We start from the raw sequence: 14,654 nt of genomic DNA, 5'->3' as shown, positions 1-14,654 counted from the left end.
CTGGGGGAAGGATTAGGAGGTGTGGCCTTGTTGGAGAAAGTGTGTCCCTGGGGATGGGCTTTGGGGTTTCAAAAACACAGTCTCTCTCTCTCTCTCTCTCTCTCTCTCTCTCTCTCTCTCTCTCTCTCTCTCTCTCTCTTTCTCTCTCTCTTTCTCTCTCTCTCCCTGCTGCCTGTGGATTAGGTTGTAACCTTTCAGCCCTATCCATGCCTGTCTGCCTGCCTACCTGCTGCCGTGCTACCTGACATAATGATCATGGACTGACCCATGGTGTCTCTTCACAACAATAGAACAGTAATGAAGACAGAAGGAGTTCTGTGAGTGTTACTATTTTATAATTCTCTTTGCAAATGTTATCTACCAATGTTTTCCCTTCCATTCAACATTTTTTTTCAATGAAGAATTTTTAAAAAAATATTTTTTTTGTGCCTGGCATTTTAGGCATTAAACATGTATATGTACTCTGTTATTAGCCTATATTTTAGTATAAAGAAGCAGAAACACATCCTTTTCATGTGTGTATGTGTGAATGTATGCTACATGTGAGTGGGTGCCCTTGGAGGGTAGAAGTGTCAAATCCCCCGGAGCTGGAATTATAGATAGTTGTGAACTGCCTGATATACTTCTGGGATCCAAATTGGCTTCCTCAGGAACAGTAGTATACACTCTTAACTGCTGAACTGTTTTCTTCAGCATCTCACTGAAAACACATCCAAAGAGAAGAAATGGGAAGGATCATGGGTATTACAAGGAGCTGCCATGACTATACTGTGCGACGGCTAAGAAAAGATCTTGAAAGGAAGGAAACATCTGAGAGGAAACCTGATCACCCATAATATTTCTTGACTGCATGGATGTACTTGCTGGTTTTCTGTCAACTTGACACAAGCTAGAGCCGTCAAAGAGGAAGGAGCCTCAGTTGAGGAAATGCCTTCATGAGACCCAGCAGTAAGGCACTTTCCCAATTAGTCATCAGTCAGGGAGGGCCCATCCCTTTGTGGGTGTGGCCATCCCTGCCTTGGAGGTCCTGCATTCTATAAGAAAGCACGTTGAGCAAGCCACGTGAAGCAAGCCAGTGAGCAGCACCCCTCCGGGGCCTCTGCATCAGCATCAGCTCTGGCTTCTAGGATCCAGGGCTGCTTGAGTTCCTGCCCTGCCCTCCTTTGGTGATGAACAGCAACATGACAGTGTAAGCCAAATAAAGTCTTTCCCTCCCACTTGCTTTTTGATCATGGTGTTGCACTGCAGCAGTATAAACCCTAAGACAGTGGGTGAACTGCAAAGAGTCTGCCATGGGAGTAACTAAGGGAGAGAACATTTCAGCTGGGAAACAGTAAATCCGAAAATCTCGAGGTGGAGAACTTGCACTTTGAACACTAGGAAAGAGGCAATACAGTGAAGCACAGGGCTGTGCACAGAGCACGTGGAGGGAAAGTCGGATGTAATCTGCTCCTGGAAGTGAGGGTTAGGAGTTGCCTGGAAACTGAGGGCAAGTGGCAGAGTCACCTAACCTGACTTATTTAAAAGCAAATCATTCTGTGATGTGATATACCACTTCCCACCACCAGAATGGCCAGATCATGCAAGTGTTGAAGGCGTGGGGCTACTGTAACTCTCACACACTGCTGGTGAGAGGAGAGATTCAGTACGGGCAGCTTGAAAAACTGCTCGGCCGATCTGTAAAGCCAAATCCGTGTATGCCTTATGAGTCAACACTTCCATTCCCCATATACGCCGGGGTAGATCTGCATACACAAAGCCATTAACGTTCTGCACAAGAGTGCTGTCAGAACTCCAAATAAGAAACCACGTGAATGCTTGCTTACAGAGAGTGTAACACTCTAAGTCCAGCACTAATAAGCAGCAAGAATGAATAAGCTTTAAGTGCATACAGCAACATAGGTGAAGTTTACAACTAATGTTGAGCAAAATATTCCAGAATGACAAATTCAAACTAACTCCATCTGTGCAGAGTTTACCTGTTCTAACATGCGGAAATCAGGGTAGGACCTTCAGAGAGTCTAGTGGCTGGAAAGGGGGATAAGAGGGGTCTGGGATCCCATATTTGAATGAAAAAAAAAAAAAAAGAAAAAGAAAGAAAGGACAGGAAGGACATGACTGGTCCTAGGTTTGGTGTAGGAGAGTGTTTATTACAGATATGTGGGAGAACATAGCCAGAGTCAGATCCCTGGACTCTCAGGGAGTCCAGAGTGGACATGTCCAGGCTAAGCTCTGCCGTGTTGGGGGTTGGTGGGAGAGGGAGGGGACCTGTAAGAGGGAAAGCAGGGAAACCAAGTGCAGCATGCAGGAGGCCCAAAGGTAAAAGAAAGCTGGTAACCAAAGTGATTAGATTATATAGGGCTGGAGAGTTCAGGGTAGGGCGTGGGGTATGCCAGCCATACCGTGTAACAGGCAGGGACTGATGGACGCAGGGAGAACCTGGTGGCCAGGTCCACTTTGACATGTTAAATAAGTACCTCAAGCATTTGTCCCAGGTTTGAAACCTAATAACGCTGTCTTATTTTTCTTCAATCTGGGTGCTGGTCACAAAAATGTGTTTAGTGCTTTCCTCTAACTAGTCTCTTGTTCTTGGCCTGCCTGAGCCAAATGGGCCTTGGTCTGGGAGATAGAGTGATAAATATGGGAGAATATTTATTTGGGGCTTTGTTGCCCATTGTGATGTTACCCATCACCTACTTTTACATTTATAATTGCAATTTTCTCAAGGGCCTTGGGCAGATGAGCTCCATCTACAAGGAATCATAGCTTAGACATCGTCTCAGGATCCCATTCTGATCCCAGGGAGAGATGGCTGTCAAACTCATCTCCTCTGAGGCTGGTTGGTACTCCTGTTTCTTCACAGTGTCTCTCTGGACTGGAACAACTGGTCCCCCATCAGCTCCATGGCTCAGAAGAGCTGCATTTCCATTTGAGCATGTCAGTTCTGAAACTCAGCCAGGATGCTATGGCGTTCTGACCGCTGTCTTTATACGGCCTTATCTCTAATTACATTAAAGACAAAAACAAAAGCAATGTTTTCAATTAAGAGGATAAAAATATTGTAAGTTAAGACAAAATCAGGTCGGAGGCCCATTAAGCTCTCAGGGAGAGGTAGTGGTTTTCATTGTCAGATGGTCTCAGTTCCATTGTATGGACATACAAAATTGTGTGTGACACATTTTTGCTCTAGCCACAAGATTTCATGAATTTCCAGTCACTGAATAATGGGATAAATCGCCATTCCAGACAAGGAGAAGGGGGCAATTTTGAGGGCAAAAGCATTTCCTTGAAGACTTATTGAGAAACAGAAGCCCTAGCCACATCCACGGGGAGCAAGACTTTATGGGGGTAAGTGTGCTGTGCCTCAGGCATGAATTTGAAGGTCACATTGTCCCCAATGGATGAATAGCATCAGAGATCCAGTTAGTCTCTGTTTCTATTTATCTAGTGGTGGCTAATAGCTGAACACTGTTGGTTGGTAGCTAAATAAGAAAGCATGGGTTTGCAGTCCATCCCAGCGGGGCAGTGTGGCTGTAGGGGCAATTCTGCCCATGCTGTGCTAGAGATAGTTTATGTAGCTGCAGATTAGAGAGGAGAGCAAACTGGCTGGAAACGCAGAATGAGATATCCCTTAAAGACCCACTTCTGCCACCCAGACCCACCCAAGGCCCCAAAGCTTTCACAGTAGGTACCACAAGCATCAAGCATTCAAAATGTCAGTTTCTTAGTTGATCTTCAATTGCTTTGACAAAACACGATGACTGAGGAAACTTAGAAGATAAAATGTTTAATTTGGAACTCATGGCTCCAGAGTGCTGGGGTCTATGATCTTCATGGCATGGAAAAAGGCAGTAGGCAGGTAGGCATGGTGCTAGGGCAGTAACTAGAGCTCACACCTTAATCTATGAGTATGAGACAGAGAGAGAGAGAGAGAGAGAGAGAGAGAGAGAGAGAGAGAGAGAGAGAGAGAGAGAGAGAGAGAGAGAGAGAGAGACAGAGAGAGAGAGAGACAGAGAGAGAGAGACAGAGAGAGAGAGAGACAGAGAGAGAGAGAGACAGAGAGAGACAGAGAAAGAGACAGAGAGAGACACACACACAGAGAGACAGACAGACACACACACACACACACACAGAGAAAGGGAGACAGAGAGAGAGAGACAGACACAGAGACAGAGAGACAGAGAGAGACAGAGACAGAGAGAGAGACAGAAAGAGACAGAGAGACAGAGAGACAGAGAGAGACAGACAGACAGAGAGAGAGAGACAGAGAGAGACAGAGAAAGAGACACAGAGAGAGAGAGAGACAGACAGACAGACAGACACATACACACACACACACACACACACCACACACACACACACACACACACAGAGATAAGAGATAGATAGATAGAGATATAGATATAGATAGAGTTGCTAATTGAACCTATTGACACAACCTCCTCCAACAAGGCCACACCTTCCAATCCTTCCTAAGCAGTTCCACCCCACTGGGGGCCAACAAATGAATGAGCTTTGGAAGCCATTCTCATTCAAACCAGTACAATAAGCTTCTGAGGGATATCTAAAACCAGAGCAAGATCCAGGAGGGGATTATGTAGGAGCTACAGTACGGTTGGGTGAGAGATGACTGCACCTATGCAATGGTACCACAGACCATTACTTTCTCCTCCCTCCCATCCTTTCTGCTTCCGTCTCTTTGCATTGCGGGTCTGTATCTGCTACCATGCCCACCATTGTGCTTGTGGAGACAGGATCTCATTATGTAGCTCAGGCTAGCTTGGTACTCTCTATGTAGCCCAAGCTGGACCTGAACCCACAACAGTCCTCCTGTTGCAGCCTCCAGAGTACTGAGACTACAGACATGCACCACCACAGGCCTAACCCTCTAGTAACTATTTTGGTTTTAAACATTCATATGATTTTTCCCCCTCATCAGCCCCTGAGTAAGGAGTTGGTGGGGGTAGGGTCTCATAAGTTCTAAAATATAACTTGGGTAACTATGTTTTTGTGAGGTCGAATGACTTGCCCAGAGACCTCTTTCACATAGAAAGGTCTAGGGAGGTGCTGTCCCTGGTTGTGCACTGTATTGGCACCTCCAGTGAGGAACTGATGACAAGGACAAGTACCCACTGTCTTCTGTGATAAATGGAGACTTTTGAAGACCTGTAAACTCAGTGCATTCTGTCTTAGAACTCAGTAGTGTGGGGGTGGGGAAGTTGGCCACTGGCCAGTTCCACGTGTGGGGAGGATTTGAATGGTGAAAGAGCATGTGTGTGTGAGGGAACAAAAGCTCGGGCTGCTTCGTCCTCTATCACATTCCACTGTGAGAGGATAACTAAAGGTACCGGGAAGACAAGGGAGTGGTGCTCAGCATCACCTCACAGGGGTGGAGTGCTGGCTGCTGAGGGACAGACTGTCTTTCAGTTCCGATAGATGTCTTACAACGTGTGAGTGTGTGAGTGTGCGTGTGTATCTTCTGTGGCTGCTTCAAGCTTGTCTTAGGAAAACATCAATTTATCTATTCCCAGGAGTCCACAAATGCAACATGCAGGCATCAGGAGGATCACATCCCCTCCAGAGTCTGCGGGGAGAGAATTTGTTGCCTCTTCCTGCTCTCTTCCAGTGGCTCCAGCGTCCCCACACATCTCTACTTCAGCTGTCACTCATTCTGTCTCTTATCACCGGACTCTCTCTTACTGGAACAGTTTCCATTGGGATTAAGCTTCACGCTGGAGTGCCCCCTGCCCCATCGATGCTTTCTTCTTGAGGTTCTTTACCTAGTCTTAGGTATATGCATGTGTATGTTGGTGCATGTGCGTCCCGAGGCCAGAAGTCAGCATCAGGTGTCTTCCTCAATCTCTTTCCACCTTAGTTTTTTTTTAAATAGGGTCTCTCTCACTGCACTAGACTTTGTTGATTGGCTAGATTGGCTGTCCATCAACCCTTCCAGTGTGATGGCTGTTTTTGCTTGTCAACTTGACTACATCTGCAGTAAAGTAAGCCCGAAGCTTCTGGCTATAGCTTTAAGGGCATTTCCATAACTGAATCATTTGAACTAGGAAGACAGACCCACCCTAAATGTGGGCCACACCTTCTTGTGGCAGCCTCAATCCAGAGCAGGGAAGAAAGAAGTTCTTGTTCTTTGCCCACCTGCCCTTGCCCTCACTGGCAAGTCCATTCCTTCATTAGCGAGCCTACTTTTTGGGGGGAGATTCCAGAGTGTCTGAAGACCAGCTGGGACATCCAGGCTCGTGGACTGAACACTTACTAAATTCTTGGACTTTACATTGAGAGACAGCCATTGCTGGAACTTAAATGTAAGCCACTCTGATGAACCCTGTAAATAAATAAATATATATAAAAAAAAACACACCCAAGGAGCTTCCTGGCTCTGCCTGTGTTGGGATTACAGGCCTACACCACTGTTCTGCACTTTTATGTCGGGGCTAGAGACTAAACTGAAGGCTCAACAGATTTCCCATCCTTCTCTCTGCTGTTTTCAGCCTCTTTTCTTAGCTGCACTGCATCTTGGATGTTCCGTGTATTTTTCACCTTCTAGTCTCTGTGATCAGAATATCTAATAGAATCAACTCGAGGGAGAGTAGGTTAATCTTGAATCATAGTTTCATAGAGATTTCAGCCCATATGGTGGGCAGAAAGCAGAGACTATGGCAAGAGCCTCCAGCTCCGCCCCCTTCGGTGACCCACTTTCTCCAGTTGCACCCCATCTCCACAGCCTTCAAAATAGATCCACAAGGTGGCAACTGGGAACTCCGACCATGAGCTTGTGCAGGAACATTTCAAGTTCCACCCATAACATCTGCACTGGCTTGCTTGCATGCACCTAGTACCGGCTTCCTGATGACCACCATGGCTTCTGCAGCCTCCAAAACAGACTTGTGAACACAGCAGATCTGTCCTTGTATCACATGAGGTGAACATTTGGGTCAAATGTCAATGACCTAAACTCAGGAAAGAAAACCAACCCACAAATCATTATAATAAAAGGATGGAGGGAAGAAAGCGGGGGGGGGGGGGGGAAGGTGAATAAGTCAGAGGTTGGCTGGGGGCTGCTTTTGACAGGGCAATCAGGAGTAGGTGTGTGTGTGTGTGTGTGTGTGTGTGTGTGTGTGTGTGTGTCTGCTAGAAGGCTGTCTTGTGACTGACCATGCCCAGTGTTATATACCTGAAGTGGGGATTCACTCTGTTTTATTTGCCAGTACTGGAAAAAAGGTCCCACCTCTGAGGTTCTGCTGAGGTCGTATCTGCTTTGCTCCTTAGTCCTTCCTTCAGCACAGAAGGACACCTCTCCCATTCCGCACACAGGGTTTAATTTTTTCATTGTCCAGAGGTAACTGTCTGGTCTCTGCACGTGGGTAGGGATGATGAGTCTTTTGAGTGAACTGCAAAGACAGCCTCTGATTTTTGAACAAGGCAGACCTCCAGCCCTACATCTTCCTGAGTTACCGTCACTGTGGATTCTTGAATCCCCTGCTGTATCTCAAAAGCCGCGTTTTATGAACCACTGACTTATGGGAAGGTGGCTGGGGAACTGGGGATTGCAGGCCTTGACATTCTAATTCAATCAAATAAATGAAAGAAAAATGAAAAGAAATTCATGGATATCTTTAGGGAAAGCAGAAATCAAACTCCTCACAGGAAGTGAATGGGATGGCAGGTGAATAGATTTGGAGTTCCTGTGAACTTGTAGGCATTTCAAAAGTGGATTCCACTTCCAACAACCCCTGCACTAAACTCTGCTACAACATACAGTCACCCCAAAGGGTCACAGTGGAAAGATGAGAGCAGGATGTGGTAGGTGGCACTGGGCAAACAGAAGAGACCTCACAGACAATTGCATGCGCCTTGTAACTTCTCACAGGTCCCAGTTCTTTCTTGTAATTTCTTTATTGTATGTATGTATGTATGTATGTATGTATGTATGTATGTATGTATGTATCTATCACCTATCTATCTATTCCCTATTTATTTAATGTGTGTGTGGTGTGTAATTATGCATGTGTGCATGTGTGTGACTACAGGTATGTTATGTGCTTCTGGTGATTGAGTGCAGGTAACTGGGCTTGGCAGCAAGTGCCTTTTCCTACTGAGGCATCTCACTGTCCCTCTAGCTCCTTCTTGATGGACATTTGGCAAGTACTGGAGTTGTAGGAAGTTGCTTAAAAGCTATGTCTTGTGTGCCCATCTTGCTTTTGTCCGTTGGATCTGTAAGTGATTCAGTGCCCTACTTGCTGAGTGTCTTCTTGGTGTCAGGCCCCATGCTAGGAGGGGCCTGGATCAGGAAAAGATGGCCCTGGTCATCATGGAGATGTTGGGATGACTCGGGGTTCTGGGAGCTCTGCAGGGCACCAGATCATTAAGAATTCCTGGAGGACAGGAGCAAATGGGTCACGTTATACCTTCTCCCAAATTCATGTCCACATAGAAGCCCAGACTCGGGTCATGCTGGGAAGATGAGACTTTGCAGACATAAAGGGGGAGACAGATGATGGCAGGCTGCATTAGGGTGGCCCCTGAACACGCTGAGGCCAGAGGGAGCATGGCACCTGCAGCCCCACAGCACTGAGTGTTCTTGGCATCACAGGTGAGACCATCGCCGGAGCCTGTGCAGGGAGCATGGCCCCATCACACCTTGGTTTGGGATTTCCTCTTCCAGAACTATGAAGAATGCTTTCAATTCTTCTAAAGTACCTGACTGTGTACCTTGTAGATGTGCCTTGGGCAATGAGTGTCATAACCAAAGACCCAAGACAGCGCTGAAGAAGAGTCCACCAGGGCCCCAGCCCCTGCTTCCCTGTTCCTTTTCCATATGAACAAACCATGCTGGATAAACCCCACTGCTCTGTGTGCCCTGTGGATGGATCAGGGGGGTGGGGGGGAGCACTGTGGGGGAGAGGGAGGGGACTCTTCCTTTTTTACTCTGCGGTTCCCAGACTGAGCGTGATGCATGGGACACAGGGGAATTCTAGACACTCTTTGCTGAGCTCCAAAATGAGTGTTTTGAGGGAATGCATGAATGGAGGGGTAATCATAGGCAGACCAGCCAGTGAGAGGAGCTGTGATGTGAACATCTGTGGAAACAGACTGGAAGGACTTTCCATCTGCTGGGCTAATCGCTGACCCTTAGTAAAAAGTGGTATTTAGGGAGGTTTTTGCATTGAGATTGTGTAGACTAACCAGTAACAAGGGCAGGAAGAAAGATGAATTAACAATAAAAAGCCTGAGTTGTACCGATTGCCATTTCAGGGAGGACACTTGATGGTCAGGGAAGGTTTATTATCTATGGTAAACCCCTCAGGGGCTTAAACATTTATTTTTAGACGTGGACTTGGGGCCTGAGAGAGAGAGAGAAGGCAGCTGGGAAAGTCCTGTCACACTAACAAGGAAATGAACTGGAATCTGAGCTGGGCTCTTCTGCTCCCAGTCCTCCAAGTACGCTGCACTGCTTACGTCATCACTGTTATCAGGAGGAGCGGTAGTCAGGGTCCCTTAATGCCTTCCAAAGTCTAGATGATTAGACGAGGAATTCTCTGGAAAAAAAGATCAAAGAAGACAGTGAGCTGGGAGAACCCTGGGGTTCAGGGGATCAGAAGTTCAGGGCCAGTAGCTCTCTCCATCAGCTGATCTCGAGTAGGACTCTCGGGGCAAAGCTGTCAGTGTCTTCCCTATCAGATTCCATTCCGATGCAGAATGATCTTCTCTATCCTCAGATCTTCAACAGCTTAAACCTTTGTTTCTATTTTATGTGCACGGCCATTTTACCTGCATGTATGTCTGTGCACCAGCAAGTGTTCTTAACTCCTGATCTTAGCCAGGAGTGGTGCTGGACACCTTTAATCCCGGCACCTGGGAGGCAGATCTTGGTTCGAGGCCAGCCTGGTCTATAGAGTGAGTTTCAGGACAGCAAAAGCTACATGGAGAAACCTTGTCTCTTAAAAAACAAAAAACAAAAAACAAAAAAACCAATAAAACAAACACAAAAACTCCTGAGCTATTTCTCCAGCCCCAACCCTGATCAGTTTTAAAGGTCAGGCGTCATCTGAGTTCCTACCTCATTTAAGCCAGTTGGCCAGTAATTAAGTCCTTGTTGCTCCAGAGTCGCACGGGTGATCCAGTGCCCTGGAGGCCACTGCACTTTTCATCTACTCATTTGTTCCACCATCTGTTTGCCAAGGACTTAGTGTGTGACCTTAGGGTCTCAAAGGACCGAGACTCTGCTTTGCCCCCATGAAGAGCTTCTATTCCAACTCAGCCTGAGAAGATGCTGCGATTGGAGGGTCGGGAAGGTAGGTCAGTTGGTAAAATGCTCGCCATGCGAGGATAGGGATCTGAATTCAACCCCCAGTGCCCATAGAAAAGGCTGCGCATGGGGACATATGGCTGTAATCCTAGCGCTGGGGATAAGATGGGGGGGCGTGGAGACAGGAGGATGCCTATAGCTTGTTGGCTGTCTAGCCTAGTCTAATGGTCAAGCTGCAGACCAGTGAGCGACTCCATCTCAGAAAACAAGGATATTTGGAGGTTTGAGGAAGAACAACACTTCAGATTGCACATACACACACACACACACACACACACACACACACACACACACACGGTATGACTTGTACATTTGCATGCATACCTCCATGTGTGCTTGTGTGCACAAACAAGTAAAAGAAATCAGAAGTTCCTGTGATAGTATCAAGGAGGAAAGGTCAAAGAAAGTTTCACAGAACAGAAAAGGTAAAGGTTGAGAAATTGCCGATTAGGAAAGTCATCATGGCAGAGGGAGCAGTGTGTACCAACACAGAGAGGCATGGTGGGTCTGGCATGGTGGCCATGGCATGATGGGCCTGGGGGAAAATTTAAAACTGGGAAGGCATCTTAGTCAAGGTTTATATTGCTGTGATGAAAACACCATGATCAAAAAAGCAAGTTGGGGAGGAAAGGGTTTATTTGGCTTGCACTTCCACATTGCTGTTCATCTTCAAAGGAAGTAAGAACAGGCACTCAGACAAGGCAGGATGCTGGAGGCAGGAACTGATGCAGAGGCCTGGGAGGGGGGGGTGCTTCTTATTGACTTGCTCAGCCTACTGTCGTATAGAACTCAGGATCACCAGCCCAGGGATGATCCCACCCACTAAGGGCTGGGCCCTCCCCCAAGGATTATTAATTAACAAAATGCCTCATGGCTGGATCTCATGGAGGCACTTTCTCAACTGAGGCTCCCTCCTTTCAGATAGCTCTAGTCTGTGTGTCTAGTTGACATAATATGAGCCAGCACAGAAGGTTACAGAATGTGAGTAAATGCAGGCACAGGCTATCTTCTGGGCCCTGCATATCTTGTTAGAGATGGTAAACTTGGTTTCTTCTGTTGGGGAGTTTGGTTCTCAGCCTTCCCAATGCTGTGACCCTTTACCACTGCTCTCTCCTGCTCACTCTTTCATCTTAGGATGGGCTGTGGGATATTTTCTTTCCTAGCCCTTGATCACTTTCATCTCCCACTCCTCTTGCTGCCTGTGGAGATGATTATTCAGGCCGCTTGATATTTTATTTTAACTTAAAACCTGTTAGTTGAACTGTTGCTGGCTAAATATACTTTGACCTCAGCAGTGGCTGGCGAGGCTGTACTCAGCCAGAGAGACCAGGGAAGGCTCATGCCAAAGCCATCTTTCTCTTTCAATTTGGATATGGTTCTGCCCTGTGGACTGGAAAGGGTCCCTTGTGTGCTGAGGGTTTGCTTTGCTATGCCATTTGGATTTGGGGTTTGGTCAGCAGGGGTTAGGTGTGTAATTCCCCTTTCAAGAAGGCACCCTGACCCACAGAGTTAGCCTGTGGGATGCCCTTTTAGTTTATGAATGCTAGGAGGTGGGTCACATTGTTCTGTCGTCTAAGTTGATTTGGATTAACTCTGAGTAACCACAGCCCAGGGCAGCCTATTAGTAATTAGACTCATCAGAGAGGGAAAGAAAGTCAGGTCTCCTACAGGAGTTTACAGATGGCGGGACTCTTCCATTCCATACAACAGACTTCTGTCCAGCACTTCAGTCTCTAGGCTCCTGACATGTCATGTCACATCCACCTGGACCTACCAAATCTAACTCAGGATGGGAAAGGGGACCAGAGGGAAGGACAGAATGATGCTTAGCTGAGGAGCTTCGGCCTTTGATCAAGCACCTACATGGACTTCCTTCTTAGAGGGAGAGAGGAAAGAGGAGGGGGAGGGGAAAAGAGAGGGGAGGGGAATTTAACTTCTTTCTTCATTTACCAAATTTTTAGTTTATTTACTGTATGCTTATGGAGGATCTACAAATCCATGTGGTAGCCACTGGAGAAAGCCCTCGAGAATGCAGAAGACAGCAGGACAGATGTTAGAGGGGGTCGAGGTTCATCAATCCATTACAAACAAGACAAGGTTCTTTATTAGTCACTTTCCTTGTTTCAGTGACAACACATCTGGCAAAAGTAACTTAAGGGAGGAGGGTTTATTGTGGCTCACAGTTTGAAGGTGCTGCCTGTTATGGTATGGAAATGATGGTAGCAGGAGCTTGGGGTACCAGTCACACTGTACCCATACCCAGGAAGTGGAGAGGGATGAACACTGGCCCCCCAGTTGGCAGTTTCCTTTTCAGTCAGTCCAGGACCCCAGCCCATGGATCACTGACGTCCACATTTAGGATGCGTCTCCTCATTTCGATTAATGCAATCTAGGAACTCCCTCACAGACATGCCCAGAGGTTTGGCTACTGGTAATCCTAGATCCAGCCAATTTGACAGTCAGAGTTAACTACCACAGGGTCTCAAGGGGGAAGTGTAAGGGACAACAGAGACATTTATTTAGAGATCCAACCAACCCCCAGAGGGGAACACTATGCAGAAGGCCTCCTGGATGCGGTGTTTTTTAGTTTGCTCTGTAAAGTATGAATTGAAATTATACCAGGTGAAATTTGGAGGTCTGTTTATCAGTAGAGGTGATTACACATGCAGAGTCGTAAGGGAGGGATAGGAAGGGAGGGAAGGAAAGAAGGAGGGAGGGAGGTGGGGAACAAGCAATTGCAGTGATGGCAAAGGCTGAGGCAGGAATCCAGAAGGCTTTTGAGAATAGATGAAAGATTAGGAAATTCTGAGGCATGTTGAGCTGGTCAGTAACATGACCAAGAAAACAGCTGTGTTCAAGGAACGCTAGGGGACTGGATGGAAGGCTCCTGTACCTTTAAGAGACTGGTCAGGAGATGAGATGGGAGGCACAGGGACTGGGTATTGTTTGCCTGCTTTAGGGATGTCATTGGGAGGGTGAGTTGATAGGTTAAAGGTGATCAGGGAAGGAAGACAGCTGAACAGATCGCTCTCTGTCTGTCTGTCTGTCTCTCTCTCTGGGTGGTGTGTGTGTGTGTGTGTGTGTGTGTGTGTGTGTGTGTAGTGAGCCTTGTAGGTTGAAATCTGAGAAAAGAATTTCCTGGAAGAGGGGTACAACATGAGGAAAGGGGTCTGCTTGGGATGTATATATAACTGTGAATGATATGGCTATTGCTAAAGGAAATACAGAGAGGCAAGATTGGAGATGAGGCCCTAATACAAGAGTGGAGATGCTGCAACGAGGTTTGAGGAAAGGTACTAACTAGGCTCTGAGGCTCATCACAGTGAGCTGAGAGGGTTTGGGAGAACAAGGGGATGAAGAACTATTTTTAATACACACACACACACACACGTGCGCGCACACACACATTTTATGTATATGTATATTTTATCTGCATGCATAAGCACTACATGCATGTCTGGGGCCTGTGGAGATTGGAAGAGGAGTAATATATAATTACATGTATTTTATAAATTCACCCATCCAAAGAGAGAAGAGATACAAAAAAAAAAATGGCCCCAAGAACTGAGACTTCAGGTGTAGCCCCATTTAGTAGTCATGAAAACGAGGAGACAAACTGAGTCAAAGTGAAGAGAGGCCAGAGCAAGAGACGTGGAAGTGGGAAAAGGAAAGTAGTTCAAGGTGGAGGGTGGGGTGGGGTGGGCAGTGACGTGCTGTGTGGTCAGTGTGGGCAAGACATGAAACTGGACTGTTTGGTCAGTGTTTGCATCACTGGGTGCTTTTCCAAGTTCCTATTCAAGGAGAGATGGGACCAAGAGCCTGATTAGAGAATCTTCAAAGAGAATGGATTAGAGCTAGGATGTAGTTTCATTGGTAGAACGCTTGTCTAGAATGTACGATGCCTTGGGTTTGATCCCCAGTGAAGCCTAAATCAGGAACGGCGGTACATACCTGTAATCTCAGAACTCAGGAGCTGGGGGGCAGGACTAGAAGATCAAGCCTACATAGTGTGTTTGAGGTCAACCTGGGCTGCATGAGACCCTGTCTCAGAAAAGGGGAGAGGATTCAAGGAAGGGTCAGCATATGGTAGGCTGAGGGGCAGGGCCAATGGCACAGGCAGAGTCTCTGGCTGGCCTCTGAGAGCCTGAGGTGCCAGGATGGGAAGCAAGAAGAGAGCAAGGCTCCAGCATGTGGACACTTCAGGACTGCATGCAGAACAGCACAATTTGTCCCACATGCTTCCATGGGTGGGGAACAACTTTACTTACAATACTGAAATTGCTTAGCCTTGGCCAGGATGGGAAAGAGAGTAGCTATGGTGGTCTGCAGT

This window comes from Acomys russatus, chromosome 17 (genome assembly GCF_903995435.1).
Source record: "Acomys russatus chromosome 17, mAcoRus1.1, whole genome shotgun sequence".
Classification (NCBI taxonomy): Eukaryota; Metazoa; Chordata; class Mammalia; order Rodentia; family Muridae; genus Acomys; species Acomys russatus.
This window is presented reverse-complemented; position numbering follows the sequence as displayed.